Genomic DNA, 9,224 nt, shown 5'->3' on the forward strand with positions numbered 1-9,224 from the left:
CGAAAACATGAACGCCACAGTAGTTAGCTCTGGGATTGAAAACATCTCCAGCTTCACAAGCTCTGCAGATCATACAGTTTTCCCGGAGATGCAAGTGGCCATGATCCTGTGGAAAGTGTGGCCCCCATGTATTCTCCTGCTGGGGGGCTTCGGGAATGTTGCCACCATAGTTGTCATGCGCCGTATGAAGGACCACAACTCTTCACAGCAAGCATTCTTGATTGCTCTTGCCGTGTCCGATCTAGCCTTGCTGTACACAGGCACGTTACGCAATGTGATATACGGCATCTTCAGCGTGGAATTGCGGAGTTTGCACACAGTGCTGTGCAAGCTGAACATCTGGCTGGTTTATTCCTCTGGTACTGCCTCGGCATGGCTGCTTACCTGTGTGACCGTGCAACGAACTTTGGCGATCAAATGGCCGCACAAGATCAATACGATGTGCTCCTTGAAAAGAACGTGGATTGTCATTGTCAGCGTTGTGTTTACCGCTTGTGCTATTCATTTCCATTGGGCGATAGGGATGGACACAGACGTAACGCAGGAAAACTTGTGTACCTACACATCAGCAGAGTACGCAGATTTCACCGTGGCCTGGAGATGGGTGGACATGTGTGTATCCTCGCTCTTTCCTGCTGTGTGTCTTATAGTGTGTGACATCATTCTGTCCATGACCCTGTTTGAGGCTACATCCTCATCCTCTGTGTCTGTTCAAGCCATCTCTAATGCCAGCTCAGCGCAGCACATTGACAAACGGAAGAAAACAGCTTCCAGAACAACGATCATGATTCTGACTCTCTCGTGCACCTTCCTCCTTCTGACGCTGCCGGTGTGTGTTTACCTCGTCTGGGAGTATTATGCACAAGTCTTCGTGGATGAAACCTCCAGGTTGTACGCCAAGGGGAAGCTGGTGCTCGCGGTCACTTTCCTTCTGTGGTACACCAACAGTGCTGTCAATTTCCTCCTCTACTGCTTCACTGGAACCAGATTCAGAAGGGAGTTTCTGAGCTGGATCCGTTGTGGCAGCCAAAACAACTCTGCTGGAAAGTGAGCTTCGTAAATTTCAAATGAGAAAACACAGACTACGACTAGTAAACATTGTCTTAATGTCAAAATTGTGGTGTCATTAAACCTAATGACGGTGTTTCATTGTCTTGATGATGCTACGTCATTGGATTTTGCTCCAGTTGACGATACTGTACCGTTCGGTCTTCAATATATCAAATGTCTATCAGAATACTACACATTATTGAATGTAATATTTTCTCTTCAAGCCATATGCATTTAATTGTTATTACTCCACACATTTCAGTGCATGATAAATGCAATCGAAATAGCTTGCACAGAGAGATTTAACAAGCCAACGAACAAAAGGAATAAAGAAAACGATGGAAACTACAATAACAATGAAATGAATGCACAGTAATATTTATAATCGCGTACACGTTTTTTGCATAATGAACAAGTCATCATTTGAAATGTTATACGCTAACTATGCAACAGATACCGTGTTTTGGAAAAAAAATTCCAATATTGAATAAAGGAAGGTGAGAAACCAAGAAAAAAGAGCAATCGACAGACGTCATCATTTCTTAACTCGTTCTTTCTCCCTCGTTTCGCTGCCCCCCCCCCCCTCCCTCTCTCTCGTTTGAAATCTTCATAATGTCCATGGTCCTCTGTGAAAACGCCTGCTATGTCCATGGTCTGCTATGTTCGTGGACGATTATTTCCATGGCACATAACGTTCTTAGGTCTCTGTATCTACAGACAGTAATAATCATGGTCTGCTATGATCACGAGATATCATGAACCTCACAATATCCTTTATTTACTGTGTTTACCGTTCCACTGTGCATAACCCCCACGTCCAAAGTCCACTGTCTTTACAGTCTTTGGATGACGCAGCCTTTTAGGGCCAAAGGGGCAGTGAATTGTTACTGTGCCCAGGGCTAGTCATGGGTCTTTACAGTCTTTGGATGAGGCAGCCTTTTAGGGCCAAAGGGGCAGTGAATTGTTACTGTGCCCAGGGCTAGTCATGGGTCTTTACAGTCTTTGGATGATGCAGCCTTTTAGGGCCAGAGGGGCAGTGAATTGTTATTGTGCCCAGGGCTAGTCATGGGTCTTTACAGTCTTTGGATGATGCAGCCCTTTAGGGCCAAAGGGGCAGTGAATTGTTATTGTGCCCAGGGCTAGTCATGGGTCTTTACAGTCTTTGGATGATGCAGCCTTTTAGGGCCAGAGGGGCAGTGAATTGTTATTGTGCCCAGGGCTAGTCATGGGTCTTTACAGTCTTTGGATGACGCAGCCTTTTAGGGCCAAAGGGGCAGCGAATTGTTACTGTGCCCAGGGCTAGTCATGGGTCTTTACAGTCTTTGGATGATGCAGCCTTTTAGGGCCAAAGGGGCAGCGAATTGTTATTGTGCCAAGGGCTAGTCATGGGTCTTTACAGTCTTTGGATGATGCAGCCTTTTAGGGCCAGAGGGGCAGTGAATTGTTATTGTGCCCAGGGCTAGTCATGGGTCTTTACAGTCTTTGGATGATGCAGCCTTTTAGGGCCAAAGGGGCAGTGAATTGTTACTGTGCCCAGGGCTAGTCATGGGAAGGCGGGGCCCAGTCCTCTCCTTTTTAACCCTTACCCGTCTGAAGTCAGGTACCCACTCACACCGTGGTGGAGTGAAGCAAGTCGGAGTTAAATGCTGTTCCCATGGACACAGCACCATGTCAAAGCAGGTCATCAAACACTGACCACTGGTGAACTCTGGATCAGAAGTCCAACGTCTTACTGACTCTGCTGTGGTGCCTCTGGAGTATTTGAAGCCAGCTGCAAGCACAGCCCTGCAATGTCCATTGCTCGTTGTTCATGGCATGGTATGGTTACGATCTACAACGTCCATGGTCCACTTGGTTCACAGCCAATAATGTCCATGGTCCACAATGTCCATATCGTGCTATGTCTGCAACTACAATGGTCATGGTCTACTCCAACGTTTCAACGTGAAGGTTATCTTCGAATTCAAGACACGCGCGGTGCACTCAGGCAATTAACCCATCGTCTAAAATAAAACAATCCCGGTAATTTCCTTCTGCGCATGCTCTCAGTTTTACTTATCACCATACCACAGTTCAGAGCACTGTTGAGAGAGTTCACAAAACACGTGCTATCCGCAAAGCACGCCTGTTTTAAGACTAGTTACCTCTGTGTCGTAGGCAGTCACCCCTGGCAGATAGTAAGGGTAAATGACATTTGGGTTTGTGGACCCACGGGTAGGTGCTGGTGCTCCTGATACCGGATAGTGCTTACCCTCGGGCAGTTTGCCTTGCCTCAGACACATTACCCGGGCAGTTTGCCTTGCCTCAGACACATTACCCAGGCAGTTTGCCTTGCCTCAGACACATTACAGGGCAGTTTGCCTTGCCTCAGACACATTACCCGGGCAGTTTGCCTTGCCTCAGACACATTACCCGGGCAGTTTGCCTTGCCTCAGACACATTACCCGGGCAGTTTGCCTTGCCTCAGACACATTACCCGGGCAGTTTGCCTTGCCTCAGGCACATTACTCGGGCAGTTTGCCTTGCCTGACACATTACAGGGCAGTTTGCCTTGCCTGACACATTACCCGGGCAGTTTGCCTTGCCTCAGACACATTACTCGGGCAGTTTGCCTTGCCTGACACATTACCCGGGCAGTTTGCCTTGCCTCAGACACATTACAGGGCAGTTTGCCTTGCCTGACACATTACCCGGGCAGTTTGCCTTGCCTCAGACACATTACAGGGCAGTTTGCCTTGCCTGACACATTACCCGGGCAGTTTGCCTTGCCTCAGACACATTACCCGGGCAGTTTGCCTTGCCTGACACATTACCCGGGCAGTTTGCCTTGCCTCAGACACATTACAGGGCAGTTTGCCTTGCCTCAGGCACATTACCCTCGGGCAGTTTGCCTTGCCTCAGGCACATTACAGGGCAGTTTGCCTTGCCTCAGACACATTACCCTCGGGCAGTTTGCCTTGCCTCAGGCACATTACCCGGTAGTTTGCCTTGCCTGACACATTACCCGGGCAGTTTGCCTTGCCTCAGACACATTACAGGGCAGTTTGCCTTGCCTCAGGCACATTACCCTCGGGCAGTTTGCCTTGCCTCAGGCACATTACCCGGGCAGTTTGCCTTGCCTCAGACACATTACCCGGGCAGTTTGCCTTGCCTCAGACACATTACAGGGCAGTTTGCCTTGCCTCAGACACATTACCCTCGGGCAGTTTGCCTTGCCTCAGGCACATTACCCGGGCAGTTTGCCTTGCCTGACACATTACCCGGGCAGTTTGCCTTGCCTCAGACACATTACAGGGCAGTTTGCCTTGCCTCAGACACATTACCCGGGCAGTTTGCCTTGCCTCAGACACATTACCCGGGCAGTTTGCCTTGCCTCAGACACATTACCCGGGCAGTTTGCCTTGCCTCAGACACATTACCCGGGCAGTTTGCCTTGCCTCAGACACATTACCCGGGCAGTTTGCCTTGCCTCAGACACATTACCCGGTAGTTTGCCTTGCCTCAGACACATTACAGGGCAGTTTGCCTTGCCTCAGACACATTACAGGGCAGTTTGCCTTGCCTCAGACACATTACCCCGGTAGTTTGCCTTGCCTCAGACACATTACAGGGCAGTTTGCCTTGCCTCAGACACATTACCCTCGGGCAGTTTGCCTTGCCTCAGACACATTACCCGGGCAGTTTGCCTTGCCTCAGGCACATTACAGGGCAGTTTGCCTTGCCTCAGACACATTACCCGGGCAGTTTGCCTTGCCTCAGACACATTACCCGGGAGTTTGCCTTGCCTCAGACACATTACCCGGGCAGTTTGCCTTGCCTCAGACACATTACCCTCGGGCAGTTTGCCTTGCCTCAGGCAGATTACCCGCAGGTACACAATTACCTGCAGGCATGATAGTCTGTTGAATGCGGCCCAAGAAATGTTCATGGCGACAAGGTTTCAGCTGTTCATGGTCCGTTACGCTCGCGGATCTAACTGGCTATTTCCACAACCTGCTGCATGCACCCGTGGGCAATGCTCATGGCATGCTATGTATATAGTCCTCTATATCCATGGCCTGCTGCGTCCAGAACCCACCAAGGCTGATACTGCAAGTGTTTGGGGCTCACTACATCTCTAGCCAGCCATGCTCAGAACGAGTTATGTCATCAGTCTGCGATTGTTCTAGGAACGTCTCCAATGAATGCTTTTGGCTTGTGTGATGTTCTTGGGATGCTATGTCTTCAGTGTTTGTTCTTGGCTTTTTAAGCTTGTAGATTGTAATGTTCTTGAAACGCTATGTCCACAGTGAATGTATTTGGATTGATAATTTTGTAGATTGTGATGGTTTCAGAACACCGTATCTTCTGTGTTTGCTCTTGGGTTGTTACTGTTCATGGACTGAGAGGTTCATGGCTCGCTGTGTCTCCAGTTTGCATAGGTCTTCGCACTCTGCTACGTTCATGGCTTGCTGCGTACACACCCTGCTATTGTCATGGCCAGCTGACCGCTGTCTGTCACTGTTCTTGGTTGGCATGTGATATGGTAAAGTGGCAGTGATGCTTATGGAGGAATACCTTTGGGGCGATTACCTGACGGAAATGTGGAGGTGGTATCTGATCACTGGAATTAATTAAGATAACTGTCTCTGTCTGTCTGTCTCTGTTTGTCCGTGTGTCTGTTTGTGTGTCTGTCTGTCTCTGTCGCTGTCTGTCTGTCTGCCTGCCTGCCTGCCTGTCTGCGAGCGCGTGTGTGTATTTGAGTGTGCTTCACCACCATGTGAATATCTGATAATTTTTTTTACTCAGCATGGAAATTTTGTTTGCGTGACATTAAAAGATAATATGATTATAATAAGGGCAACTATTTGTAGTTCACAAACAGCAAAGGAAATGGATGGCTCTCTCCTTCTGGAGAGGACAAAGATCGTGACACTGGTACGTGCATTGGGTGTTAGGTATTCTGGAACAGGGATGATGCTGTCGTACTGACGAATTGGTAGCAAAAATGCTGAGATATATAAACAATCAAAAAAAGTCTTTTGAAATTATTCGAGCTTTTTTTCCATTAAGCAGGACGACATACTACAATCAGTGCTTCAGCTTTGTCAATGAGCGTACATTCAAATGAGGGAATTATTGCTGAGATTGTCTGTTGGGTAAGCGGGACTGCTGAAAAAGAGGAGTCACTACTGACATTGGAACCGACGATGTTATACCATGCGTTTAGACCAGTACCTTTCCAAGGCATTTTCATCGGTCTCGTTGGCCTGCTTTATTTGAACACACACACATACACAGACACACAGACACATATACAGATACACACAGACACACACAGACACAGACAGACACACAAACACATACACATACACACTCACATACACGCACGCACGCAAGCACACACATATACACACGCACACACGCAAACACACACACACACACACACACACACACACACACACACACACACACACACACACACACACACACACACACAACCACACACACTGATCTATGTAGCCATTGTTATACTTTTTTCCAAGGCCAGCACATAACGGAAACAGAAAGACACTGTAGCCGAAAGCCTTTTTTTCTTTTCGGTTTTTTAGTTTATTTTATTTGTTTTGTTATTTTGTTTTTTGTTTTTTTAATTGTTTTGTTTTGTTTTGTTTTTTTGGTGGAAAGGGAAATACTTCGGAAATCCTGACGGATTTGGGCTTACAAATTGTCTCTGATCTTATGATGGAGGTGAAAACACGATCCTTCCTCTGCTGTTACTCTGACTACCACCAGTCCACGCCATCTCCAGTGCAGGTGGACAGAAACCACGTGTTTCAGTGGGACTGAATTCAGTGTTGGAGAGAAACGTAGTTCATGACAGGCCAACGGATAGGGACGGCTGTATTCCTGCCCTTCTGTTTGCTTATCATGAACACCCGAATGCCAGCACATGACCTGTTTCCTCTGCCTGAGTTGTTCTTTTGGATGTTGTGCCTCATGACCTATATTAGTATATATCTTTGTCACAAATACTCATGGGTATACCCGATCAAGTTTTTTTTAATGAAAAAAAAAAGAAAAAGAAAAAAAGAAAGAAATTCTTGCGGTGTTTCTTTCAATTGCAAATTCATATCACAGAGACGTGTACCGTGGTCAAAGAAAATGTTTCGTTGTCTGCATCCTAGGTCATAAAACAAAACAAAACAACAAATCAAAACAAACAAACAAACAAACAAACAGAAATGCATTCCGGTGCAGAACAACCACACAACAACAACAACAACAAATACACACACAAAACAACACAACCCCCCCCCCCCCACACACACACACCACCAGAAATGCATTCCGGTTAAAAACACCAAAAAGTGATCAATCTTTTTCCCCTCGACAAAAGATCCTTTTTTTTTTTTTTTTTAATGACATTTTAGCCATTGACTGCGCTACATTGACTCATGAATGACATGCCGCGTTTAAAAACGTCATTGTCAAGTCATCTACAGTGGATGTCCTTACAACATGTCTCTGATAACAGAGACAGATCAAGGAGTATTAGATGTCAATAACTCATGGACAGGGATAATGTTGTTGTCGTTTTCTTAATGACAAATTAAGGCAAGAAACACTGATATGTAAAGAGGAGACAAAAATGTCTGAAAATGATGCAGATTTTGTTTGACTGATTATCACTGGTGCACATTGCAAGAGTGTACAGAGTGTTTAAGTGTTGCCATTGTCAGTGTAATCAGAAAAGAGAACACTTCTTAAGACTGTCGTCTGAGTAAGGATGACTTTTGTGTGCATTTGAGGGGTGTCACTGACTCCACTGACTCCGATTTCATATGAACTTGTGTGTCATGATTTTGTGATAATGATCCCTCTATCCACAATCTACAAAGTCAGTCATTTGTGATAATGATCCCTCTATCCACAATCTACAAAGTCAGTCATTTGTGCCAATGATCCCTCGATCTACAATGTCAGAGATTTGTGACAATAATACCACTATCCACTGTATTCAATGTCAGAGATCTGTGACAATAATACCACTATCCACTATATTCAATGTCAGAGATTTGTGATAATAATACCACTATCCACTGTATTCAATGTCAGAGATTTGTGACAATAATACCACTATCCACTGTATTCAATGTCAGAGATCTGTGACAATAATACCACTATCCATTGTATTCAATGTCAGAGATTTGTGACAATAATACCACTATCCACTGTATTCAATGTCAGAGATTTGTGACAATAATACCACAATCCACTGTATTCAATGTCAGAGATCTGTGACAATAATACCACTATCCACTGTATTCAATGTCAGAGATCTGTGACAATAATACCACTATCCATTGTATTCAATGTCAGAGATTTGTGACAATAATTCCACAATCCACTGTATTCAATGTCAGTCAGTTGTGACAATTGTCCCTTTGACCACAATCTGCAAAATCAGTGATTTGGGATGGTGATCCCTATATCCTGCAATGTAAGAAATTTGTGTCGACGGTCCATCCACAGTCTACAATGTCTGGTTTGTGACAATGGAGCCTGTGTCCACAATCTGCAATGTCATTGATGTGTGACAATGGACCCTGTGTCCACAATCTGCAATGTCATTGATGTGTGACAATGGTTCCTCTCTCCACAATCTGCAATGTCACTGATATGTGACAATGACCCCTCTGTCCACAATCTGCAATGTCACTGATATGTGACAATGATCCCTCTGTCCACAATCTACAATGTCAATGGTATGTGACAATGACCCCTCTGTCCACAATCTACAATGTCAATGGTATGTGACAATGACCCCTCTGTCCACAATCTACAATGTCAATGGTATGTGACAATGACCCCTCTGTCCACAATCTACAATGTCAATGGTATGTGACAATGACCCCTCTGTCCACAATCTACAATGTCAATGGCATGTGACAATGACCCCTCTGTCCACAATCTACAATGTCACTGACATGTGACAATGACCCCTCTGTCCACGATCTACAATGTCAATGGTATGTGACAATGACCCCTCTGTCCACAATCTACAATGTCAATGGTATGTGACAATGACCCCTCTGTCCACAATCTACAATGTCAATGGTATGTGACAATGACCCCTCTGTCCACAATCTACAATGTCAATGGTATGTGACGATGGTCCCTCTGTCCACAAT

This window comes from Babylonia areolata, chromosome 7 (genome assembly GCF_041734735.1).
Source record: "Babylonia areolata isolate BAREFJ2019XMU chromosome 7, ASM4173473v1, whole genome shotgun sequence".
NCBI classification, from domain to species: Eukaryota; Metazoa; Mollusca; class Gastropoda; order Neogastropoda; family Buccinidae; genus Babylonia; species Babylonia areolata.